General features: G+C 37.4%; 1 protein-coding gene across 5 annotated transcripts in view; it reads left to right on the top strand.

Moving 5' to 3' along the window:
- The window catches only part of LOC111833703 (TBC1 domain family member 15), a 78,637-nt gene that overhangs the window by 51,698 nt on the left and 14,606 nt on the right, over positions 1–12,333 (top strand). The window lies entirely within an intron of this gene.

Genomic DNA, 12,333 nt, shown 5'->3' on the forward strand with positions numbered 1-12,333 from the left:
TATATTGAAATTGCTGTTTGTTGCTGTGATTTTTAGACTTTTTTAAGTTTCCCCAAGAAGGTAGCCAAAAATCAATATCACATCACTACATAAAATGTTGAATATTTCAACTTTATTGCACATTAAGCAGTTCATTTGTATCGTAAGATGTATATTTGTGTTAAATTTTTTCCTTTTTCACTTTTAAACAAAACATAACTACCGGAGAGGCAAAATCAACAACTATATTGTATAATTTGCATCTGTCTCAAAATTAAAGATAATTAATTTTACAGTAATGAGTTTGTGACTATGACCTATATACTCCCCTTTCTGTTAATTATACATTAATTTGGGAATTCAGTGTATAAATATTTATGATTGTAAGTTTTAATCTTAGGTGCAATTTAATCATGATTAAAACTGTGTGATTAATTAGTATTATTTTTAATCGATTCATAGCCCTAATTTAACATTTATCATTTCAGACAATAGATAGCTAGAAAGTATATGACTGTCTTTGTAAAAACATGCTTCTAAAAATAATTGTGGTCCCTCAGTAACATGATGAATGACTTGTTTTTGAAAACAAATGTGAAAAATGTTTCTTCTAACTAAAAATTGTTAATTTTTTTATGTAATAACCAAACTTCCTTCAGCTATGTACTGGATAAGTACTGGTTAAGATGGATGAATGGAAGGATGATAAAATGGTGGATGGAATAATAAAGTAACAAGTAACATACCAACAAAGTCATTTTGTAAGTTTAAAAAAAAATTACAAGCAGTCCCAGGGTTACAAATGTCTGATGTACAGACAAATTGTACTTACAAATGGACTGCCATGAAGCTAATTATATTGAGAATTTGAGTAACAGACACACACCACTTTGTGACCCTCATGAAAACATTGCACAGCTTAAGTGGTTCATCAGCTAGAAGTACAGTAGAGAGGTTAGTTGGTACATTTGGCGGAGCTTAAAGCTCTCCCCCATCTATGACATCATAAGCGGATGTGGGCGTATCCTTTGATCTGATTGGTCGGGGGGGGGGGGTTTGGGCAAATGGTACCATACATGCTTATGCCACGTGTTGCCGATAGGAGGGACATATGGTTTGGGGGTGTTAATGGTTGCCGTTTAAACTTTAATAGAATAAAAATACATTACATGTATTTTATTAATGTGTTATTTTTAATTAAGTTTTAAGGAATAATAAAACATAGCAGAATTTAAACAAGTACAAACATGCCCGAGCGAAACACCGTATTTTAAACAAACGACACAAGTCCCAAACTTTTAACTAGAGAAAATATTTAAGTAGAGGCATACCCGAGCGAAACAAGAGCAAATGCTGAGTTTCAAACGTACGGGGGTCAGGGCTTTAGAGTTTAACTTCAGGTCTGTGAAATCAGGCGTAATTATTTGTCAGGAGAACGACGTGTATGCAGACCCAAAGCACACTAACTTAGGCGTTCACGCAACTTATCGCGAAAAACCAGATAGAAAAAGACTTGTAAAATTTTGAATAATAAAGTGCCCTAAACATTTTCGACAACAAGAATCAAGGAATAACGCCGGTAATCCTTGTTAAAATGAGCGTACGACATTAACCCAGAAGCGGGGATGGTTAAAAGCCGCCATGTCACTAGTTTTAAACTAGAAATAATTCTCTTTAACATGAACATGCTGTCGCTGACTCCGAGGAGTAGGTCCGTATAGGAACTATAGTAAGCAGCATCAAGCATCAAAAACATATTTTAAAACTTTGACAGAATAAAGCATTAGTTATTTTAATAAACATGGTTTTTCAGTAAATATTTGTTCACGCGCACGCGTACATTCAAACGTACGGGGGTCAGGGCTTTAGAGTTTAACTTTAGGTCTGTGAAATCAGGCGTAATTATTTGTCGGGAGAACGACGTGTATGCAGACCCAAAGCACACTAACTTAGGCGTTCACGCAACTTATCGCGAAAAACCAGATAGAAAAAGACTTGTAAAATTTTAAGAAAAGATATTAACTGATTTTGTTAATGTTTAAAGGTATAAAAAACTTTAGCTGTCATTCATAAATGGGGACAGATTGGCTCACCACATGTACATTTTTAAGGAGGCACCAAAGCGGGCCAATACTCTTTAAAAGAATAAAATACATTTATTAAGACATTAACTGTTTTTGTTAATGTTTAAAGGTATAAAAAACTTTAGCTGTATTTGTTAAATCGCTATAAAAATTCAGCCTTAACTACAGAAATAAGGCGAACACCCCACAAGCGCCGCAAAACCACGGGTACACGCACAAGCGCGCACTCATGGGTAGCCCGGCGAAACAGTTGTAATTTTCTCAAGCCGACAGTAGGCGCGCCTCAACAAAATGGGTATTACAGGGCCCCTAACAGCCACAACTTCACGCGCCTTATAAAAAAACACCAAACATACACTGTAAAAAAAAAATATTTTTTTACAGTTTTTGCCAATGAATTTGACAGTGTTTTCCCTGTTTTTTTAAATTACAGAAATGTTTTATTACAATTACAAAAAAAAACTGTTTATTGACTCGTGTGATGTAATTTAACAGAGAAACTTTGTATAAATGGAATACAGTATATATCTGTTTTTTAACAGATTTAGGGCTGGGCGATATCAAATCGCGATTAAATCGCGCATGCGCAATAATCACTAGGGCTTCAGATGACAGGCGCAACATTTGGTGGTGCGCCAGCTTTTCTGTGCTATACGGACATTTATTTACGCCCACAATATAAGCAGCTTAGTATGGCTAAATTATTAATGAGGCATTGTATCAGAGCATGTGAGCGGAGTGGAGCTCACGAGGCTGTTGGCTCCGCCCGCTTCTCCGTTCTAATTCCCACTAAGCCGCTCCGCTCAACACCGCTCCTCACTCCACTAAAATTTCCTCCCGCTCCAGTCATATCGCTTCACGCTCGCTCCAATTTAAAAGAGGGACAAATATTCTGCATGCCTAACAAATGTCACCTTTAACCGAAGCCTTATATCATAAAGAAATATGAGCAATGGTAACATTGCCACTCAGAAAATATTTATTTTTAAGCAACATATAGGTAACAACGGACAGGTTTGGCAATGGCATTCCACACAAAAATAGGCTTAAAAATAAAGGAATCAGTGGGCTTAATAGCCTAAAGAATATACAGGCTAAGCATCCACGTTTTAAATTCCTCAATTTTTTTCTGTTGATGCTGCTGCTGCGTCTCTACAAAATAAAATTTCACTGACAGCGTTACGTGAAATTAAAAAAATCCTATTAGACCTACTTTGAATGACAAAACGAATTTATTTGATTAGCAATATTTACTTTATAGGCTTTTATACTTTAATTTATAAACTTGATATGCTACACCCATATAAAACTTGCTCAGGTTTTGCTTGTTTCCGCCTCTTCGCGTACACTGTAAAAAAGTCTATTGTAAAATGTCAGTCAAAAGTCTGGCAGGTCCTGAAGACCAATAGTGCTGATGTATATTTGCATAGCATGACAGGGTACTGCCTTTGTTTAAACTTTTAACCATGACGGTGTTGAATAGGGCAACAGTATAAATTCCCCAGCCACGGTACAAAACACTTTCTGCCACAACAGTAGATTCTCGTAGGATCTTGTTGGGTGGCAGTCATAAAGATTTGCTAAGTCAGAGATTAGTGGCATAATCTCCTCAATGCTTATTTTGATGCAGGTTATGAAGTTTGTTATTCTCTGCAGCTTCTGAACCTGCCCATTCTCATAAAGACCAATAGTGCTGAGGTACTTTTGGTGAAAATGTTTTTCACTGTTAACAGGTTTTGTCTAGCACTCCTGCTGCCAGACTTTTGACTGTTATTTTACAGTAGATTTTTGCGGTGTGTGGCAGCCTCATTGCTTTTAGATCACAAGTTGGGACAGAAGAACAAATCAAATTAATTTGCTCATTTAATATTTAAATTTTTTATTTGGCTTGAATTTTGGAAACCCATATTTATAAACCCACCGCAACTGAAAATGGAATGCCACAAATATTACTCTCTCCCATGTATTATTAGGTATGTCACAGCCCAGCGTGATAGCTGTTTATCTAGGGTTCAGTGTCAACAATCTGACTATTGCCGGTGATTACCAAGAGTAATCCAGCTCTGTTTTGCGTGTGACGTCAATCTTCGTCCACCCTGCTTTGGAAATTTAAACATAAGGCGCCGCAGGGGTAAGTCCAACACATGACAAAAACTCACTGGTCTTTTGGGGTATAGCTCACGTGCCTGAAAATTCGATACGTGAGGAGGGGCTCAATAGTGCAGCAAAAAAAATTATCTGAATCTATTTTTATGACTGCCACCCCAAAAGATTCTACGAGAATACAATGCCGGGGCAAAAGTTGTTTCACAACCGTGGCTGGGGAATTTATACTGTTGCCCTATTCAACACCATCATGGTAAAAAGTTGAAATAAAGGCAGTACCCTGTCATGCTATGCAAATATACATCAGCACTATTGGTCTTCAGGACCTGCCAGACTTTTGACTGACATTTAACAATAGATTTTTTTACAGTGTACGCGAAGAGGCGGAAGCAAGCAAAACCTGAGCAAGTTTTATATGGGTGTAGCATATCAAGTCTATAAAGTAAATTAAAGTATAAAAGCCTATAAAGTAAATATTGCTAATCAAATAAATTCGTTTTGTCATTCAAAGTAGGTCTAATAGGATTTTTTTAATTTCACGTAACGCTGTCAGTGAAATTTTATTTTGTAGAGACGCAGCAGCAGCATCAACAGAAAAAAATGGAGGAATTTAAAACGTGGATGCTTAGCCTGTATATTCTTTAGGCTATTAAGCCCACTGATTCCTTTATTGTTAAGCCTATTTTTGTGTGGAATGCCATTGCCAAACCTGTCCGTTGTTGCCTATATGTTGCTTAAAAATAAATATTTTCTGAGTGGCAATGTTACCATTGCTCATATTTCTTTTTGATATAAGGCTTCGGTTAAAGGTGACATTTGTTAGGCATGCAGAATATTTGTCCCTCTTTTAAATTGGAGTGAGCGTGAAGCGATATGACTGGAGCGGGAGGAAATTTTAGTGGAGTGAGGAGCGGTGTTGAGCGGAGCGGCTTAGTGGGAATTAGAGCGGAGAAGCGGGCGGAGCCAACAGCCTCTTGAGCTCCACTCCGCTCACATGCTCTGATACAAAGCCTCATTAATAATTTAGCCATACTAAGCTGCTTATATTGTGGCCGTAAATAAATGTCCGTATAGCACAGAAAAGCTGGCGCACCACCAAATGTTGCGCCTGTCATCTGAAGCCCTAGTGATTATTGCGCATGCACGATTTAATCGCGATTTGATATCGCCCAGCCCTAGTAAAGACCAGTAGTTTTAACCAGTGGGGAGAACCAGTTTCATAAAAAAATGCTTTGTTAAATGTTGATCACAGGCTGTATTTGCAGATAACAAATAAAACAAAATTAAGATTACTGTTGTTGTGTGTTTTATTATTAAAGCAAATCTTAGTTATTTTTGCAGTTTATACTGCAAAAAAAAAGTTTAAGAACTGTTATAAAAACTGTGTGTGTGTATATCTATATATATTATCTGTACTTACTTGTTTTATCATTCTTTAAATAATTTTTCTGTGTTTGAATATTTTAATGTATGTTAACACATTTTATCAATGTTATTTTAACAATGTATGTTAAAATTAAAAGATTTCATGATATTATAAGGAAGAAGATGGTGGCACAGGAGGTAGTGCTATTGTTCGGCAATTAGAAGGTTGCAGGTTCGAGCCCTGGTTCTTCCTAACCCCATCAAAGTGTCCTTGAGCAAGACACTGAACCCCAAATTGCTCCCAGTATGCACATTGGCACCATGCATGGCAGCCTCCACCACTGGTGTATGTATGAATGTGTGTGTGGATGGGTGAATGTGAGGCATAAATTGTAAAGTGCTTTGAGTACTCATAGGAGTAGAAAAGCATTATATAAATACAGTCCATTTACCATATTTTTGTGTAGAATAACAGTAATAAATATGTTATATATTATGTAATATATGTAATATAATGTTATTATTATAATATGTTATCTGTTAAACTTTTTTTAAAGACGATTTTCTGTTTTAGAGGTGTATGACTGTATTTTAACAATTAATTTGTTAAAATTAAAAGATTTCATGGTTTTATAAGGATATAACAGTAGAATAACAGTAATAAACCGTAATTATAGGATAAGAAATTACCATTTTTTAACTGTTTTTTGCTGTTTTTTTTCCTGACAGTATTTTTCCGTTTTTTAACAGACATTTTCTGGCGCCCCTGCTGCCAGAAAATTACCGTTTTTTTACGGTTTTTTTTTTTACAGTGTGTATATAGTTCACGCTTTTCCCCCATCCTCAGATAAACTATTAATAGTGTTGAGCCAATGTTTTCTGGCCATTTAAGAAAGGCAGCAAAGGTTTTTTTTAATACCTTTAAACATTAACAAAAACCATTAATGTCTTTTCTTTAAAATTTTGAAGTCTATTTCTGTCTGGTTTTTAGAGATGCGAGGATCAGCTAAAATGTCACCTGAATCCGCGGCTTTAAACAAATCATCCACCCACCACCCGCCCGCACCTATAATTTTCTCTGATATAGATATCCGCACCCGCTTCTTCGTTTTTAACAGCAGATTCAGTGACTTTAGAGCTAATCTGCGCATCTCTGATAGTAAAATAATACGCGTATCGTATGCTGCTTGAAATGAACATTTATTCATAAAACAAATTTTGTCTTTGGCCAGATTAACCAACATTTTCTCAATAAAATAAACAGTCTTTAGCCTACTCCATTCAGACTTTAATGGGAATATCACCGTTTCTGTCGCTGCAACACATAAACACACAATGACTGGATAACGGCAAATTTATTAGCCCTATCTATTCAAATAATACAGAATATTATGCTTTCCAAATAGATTAAAAAAAAAGAGAACAATTAAGAACTTTTTTCCCCAAAAAAAACTCATAGGCACTTATACAGACGATAGGTAACAGGCGATAGGCACTTTGCTAAACCGCTCCCACACAGCACTTTTCTTTCCTTCCTTTTGTTTTGTTTTTAATTCTCCCTTTTTTAGTCTCTCTCGGATCTGTTTCGCCTCCATTTCTGCTTTAAGAAATGGACCCCCCTCCTCCCGCCACTCACGTATTTTTTTAAAACGAGAGCGCAAATTAGCGACTGCCTGATGAAAAATGCATTTAAAACATGTTCGTATTTTAGAGAATGTAGTTGATATTTGCATCATTAATGATTGATGTCATCCACCCGCGACCCACCCGCAATTAATTAAAATGTATTTTTTTATTACCCGACCCACCCAACCCGCGGATTATCTGCAGCGCCCGCGGATATAACCGCCATCCGCGCATCTATACTGGTTTTTCACGATAAGTTGCGTGAACGCCTGAGTTATTGTGTTTTGGGGGCTTGGATACACATCGAGGTCCTAACAGAAATAATTATGTCTGCTTTCACAGCCCTAAAGTTAAACTCTAAAGCCCCTGACCATCGGTGCGTGTGTGTTTGTGCGTATGATCATGAACAAACATTTACTGAAAAAACGTATTTATTAAAATAACTAAGGCTTTATTCTGTCAAAATTAAAAAGAAAAATAACGCCAGCAGATAAATGGGGCGTTATAGTCAATCTGTAGTCTCGATGCATAGTGGATGACTGCTAGCACTGTTGAATGTGGCCTATGTTTCATTAACTATCAAGCAGGCTGCATCTCAGTTACCATTGTCAATTTAACATGCTACTCCAGCACACATCTCAAATCAAGCTTGTAGATGATATAAGCTGGTACTGTGGGGTCATCTTGTAGGCTGTCTGACATTTACTGAAAAATGTCTTTATTCCCACACGGAAATAACCTATATAAACATATATGTTTTAATATAGGTTTTGATATAGGTTTTTAATATATGTGACATATATAAAATTGCCCGTTTTCCTATATTATATGTACATATGTGCACATAGAAATGTTCTTCTAAATACAACTGCATAGTAAATGTTTCATGGGACTGCATAGTAAATGTTTCAGGAAAACGTGTAGACATCATAGCTTTCCATCTCCTCTCACTTATTTGCCATAGTTAAATTCCATAACATGCCAATTACATGTGATACCAATTTCACGTGTTCGCACATAATTTTTTATTTTTTTTTAGTTAGTTCTTAGTTATTGCCTTGATAATAGAATGAGCTAGGCATCATGTATGACAGTTGCCAAAGTGAGATATGAGCTAAAATGACCAGATCCTGCCATGAGCTATATAGGAGACATATGTTGTATGTACATATACAGTAGGGCTTATACAGTATGTGGATATAAAGAAGCAATACAGGAGACCTATATGGCCTGTATATGCACATATATGCACCTCAATTTTGCCTATATGTGGCATATATACGCATATATGCAGCATATATATTATCATATATATGCATATATACTGCATATAGGTTTCATATATACGCATATATCCTCATATAGGTTCTTTCCATGTGGGTTAAAATAACAGGCATTATTCTTTAAAGTTTTTAATGTGTATTTGATGCGTGATGCTAAATGCAGCTTACTAGTTCTTATAAAATGTAATTAAATAACCATGTCCACCTTCTTTAAAATGACAAAAATATATCCTAAATTCTTACACACTTGCCTGATTCCCCAGTTCCTGTATCCCCCTACCCTTCTATGGCTTGTGAGATAAGAAAGCCCCCTTTCTGTCTGCCTGGTCGATCATTTCTAGCCGCTATTTAGGTACTTCCTCAAATCTTGTTGCCTAAATTACTTATATCACACTCATACTAATTTAAAATTACACTATAACAAAACGATCCTTATACATTTTAAGAAAAACTTAAACTATATATGTCTGGTGTTTTTTGATTCAGTTTGATGATCAACCTCTAAAGGCCACTTCTTTAAATTTCTTAGCAAAATACCGAAATAACAGTTACTGCTAAACTGTTTTATTCCTTGTTTGAATCATCAGTGGCTATGCCCTGCTCATTTTCAAAGAGAGTGGCATGTCGCCTCTTGACTAAACTTTTGTGAAGCAAAGCTAATTCTTGACCGTTCCCCGTACCTCCCCCTCAACCCATCCTTGACTCGTGCTAAAACTTCACACTTCTGCATGCCTGGGTGCCTTGTAACGGCTATGGTGTGAATCAGTATCCTGTAATGTGTTGTAAAACAAAACTAGCCCATATAATTTCACCGTAAAACATGATGACAGTGTTTTTACCATTAGAAAATAATGCATTATTATATAAAATAGCACGTTGAGAAGCACAACTAATGTTTTTTATCCCTTAAATTAAGATAACTAAGGCATTATTCTACCAAAGATTTTAAAATGTTTCTATGTATGTTGATATATACCGCTCACTAGTTCCTACTGTTCTTGTTGCCTAATTGATTTATATCACACTCATCCTAATTTAAAATTTCGCTATGACAAAACAATCTGTCACGCCCCCGGGAGGCGTGACGGGACAGGTGTAGCTCTTTCATCCGTGGATGACGGCTTAGTTAAAAGGGGAGAACTCACGCATTGCCAGTGCGAAGTATTAAGCCGATGAAAAGAAGCTATACCGAGCAATTACTAGTCTTCCGTCTCCCCGATCTCCCGTACCTGTCCCAGTTACCTGTTTCTGTTCCTTCCTTCCACAGCCCCGCACCCGCTCCTGACTTACCTATTCCATCCAGTCCGACTCCCTGTGTCCTGCCCTCTGTGTGTTCCGCCGTCCTGTGCTTATCCGTCGGACTGACTCCCTGGCTTCTGACCTTCCTGCCTGCCCATCGACTACGATCCCTGCTCAACGCTCTTTGGTTTTGTTTGCTTCGGCTTGCCCCAAGGGAAGCTCTCGGGCTGCGCGTCTCCGCTCCCCTGCCGGGGACGGCAGCGCTTCCCATAGCGGAGTGCACGGAAAGTTTCGCCGGTGTATTATCGCTTACCCTATTAAACTTCGGCATTCCTCGCATTTCTGGGTCCTCGCTTCTCTCCGCCTGTCTCGTTACACGATCCTTATGCAATTTTAAGAAAAGCGTGAACTATATATGTCTGGTGTTTTTTTATAAGGCGCGTGAAGTTGTGGCTGTTAGGGGCCCTGTAATACCCATTTTGTTGAGGCGCGCCTACTGTCGGCTTGAGAAAATTACAACTGTTTCGCCGGGCTACCCATGAGTGCGCGCTTGTGCGTGTACCCGTGGTTTTGCGGCGCTTGTGGGGTGTTCGCCTTATTTCTGTAGTTAAGGCTGAATTTTTATAGCGATTTAACAAATACAGCTAAAGTTTTTTATACCTTTAAACATTAACAAAAACAGTTAATGTCTTAAGTAGCTGAACCCCGTTCCCCCCACTGCGACCATTAGCTGTCTGGCATATCAAAACAAGTGAAACAATGCTAGACCGTATAATTTCACCCTAAAAACATACTGGCTATGCTTTTACTGACATAAAATAGCGCATTTGCTTAAAATAACAAAACACAGCTATTGTTTTTACCATTTAAAAACGCAATACCCTCTTTCATCTCTAGCTAGAAAAGATTGACGAGCCCCAGAGCACGGTTAAAATTACGCTACTAAAAGTTTTATTATCCTTAAAACGCATTTAAACCAGTACATTAATAAACATCTGTAATGTATTTTATTCTTTAAAACATTAACGACCCCCGTTTTGCTTCATCAGGTGTCCCCCCGAAAACATCGCTGACGGCATAATAGAGGGCTTGCGGTCATTCGTCGCCTGACATGTCCAAACATGTTGGCTGTGTTTTTACTGGCACAAAATTGCACATTTGCTTAAAATGACAAGTTAACAAACAACTATTTTTTACCATTTAAAACCGCCAGACCCTCTTTCGTCTCTAGCTAGAAAAGATCGATACGCCCAGAGCACCGATACAAGCACGCTGATAAATGCTATTACCCTTAAATGCATTTAAAATGATTCGTTAATAAACACCTGTAATGTATTTTATTCTTTTAAAGAGTATTGGCCCGCTTTGGTGCCTCCTTAAAAATGTACATGTGGTGAGCCAATCTGTCCCCATTTATGAATGACAGCTAAAGTTTTTTATACCTTTAAACATTAACAAAATCAGTTAATATCTTTTCTTAAAATTTTACAAGTCTTTTTCTATCTGGTTTTTCGCGATAAGTTGCGTGAACGCCTAAGTTAGTGTGCTTTGGGTCTGCATACACGTCGTTCTCCCGACAAATAATTACGCCTGATTTCACAGACCTAAAGTTAAACTCTAAAGCCCTGACCCCCGTACGTTTGAATGTACGCGTGCGCGTGAACAAATATTTACTGAAAAACCATGTTTATTAAAATAACTAATGCTTTATTCTGTCAAAGTTTTAAAATATGTTTTTGATGCTTGATGCTGCTTACTATAGTTCCTATACGGACCTACTCCTCGGAGTCAGCGACAGCATGTTCATGTTAAAGAGAATTATTTCTAGTTTAAAACTAGTGACATGGCGGCTTTTAACCATCCCCGCTTCTGGGTTAATGTCGTACGCTCATTTTAACAAGGATTACCGGCGTTATTCCTTGATTCTTGTTGTCGAAAATGTTTAGGGCACTTTATTATTCAAAATTTTACAAGTCTTTTTCTATCTGGTTTTTCGCGATAAGTTGCGTGAACGCCTAAGTTAGTGTGCTTTGGGTCTGCATACACGTCGTTCTCCTGACAAATAATTACGCCTGATTTCACAGACCTGAAGTTAAACTCTAAAGCCCTGACCCCCGTACGTTTGAAACTCAGCATTTGCTCTTGTTTCGCTCGGGTATGCCTCTACTTAAATATTTTCTCTAGTTAAAAGTTTGGGACTTGTGTCGTTTGTTTAAAATACGGTGTTTCGCTCGGGCATGTTTGTACTTGTTTAAATTCTGCTATGTTTTATTATTCCTTAAAACTTAATTAAAAATAACACATTAATAAAATACATGTAATGTATTTTTATTCTATTAAAGTTTAAACGGCAACCATTAACACCCCCAAACCATATGTCCCTCCTATCGGCAACACGTGGCATAAGCATGTATGGTACCATTTGCCCAAACCCCCCCCCCCCCGACCAATCAGATCAAAGGATACGCCCACATCCGCTTATGATGTCATAGATGGGGGAGAGCTTTAAGCTCCGCCAAATGTACCAACTAACCTCTCTACTGTACTTCTAGCTGATGAACCACTTAAGCTGTGCAATGTTTTCATGAGGGTCACAAAGTGGTGTGTGTCTGTTACTCAAATTCTCAATATAATTAGCTTCATGGCAGTCC

The sequence above is a fragment of the Paramormyrops kingsleyae genome, chromosome 9 (genome assembly GCF_048594095.1).
Source record: "Paramormyrops kingsleyae isolate MSU_618 chromosome 9, PKINGS_0.4, whole genome shotgun sequence".
NCBI classification, from domain to species: Eukaryota; Metazoa; Chordata; class Actinopteri; order Osteoglossiformes; family Mormyridae; genus Paramormyrops; species Paramormyrops kingsleyae.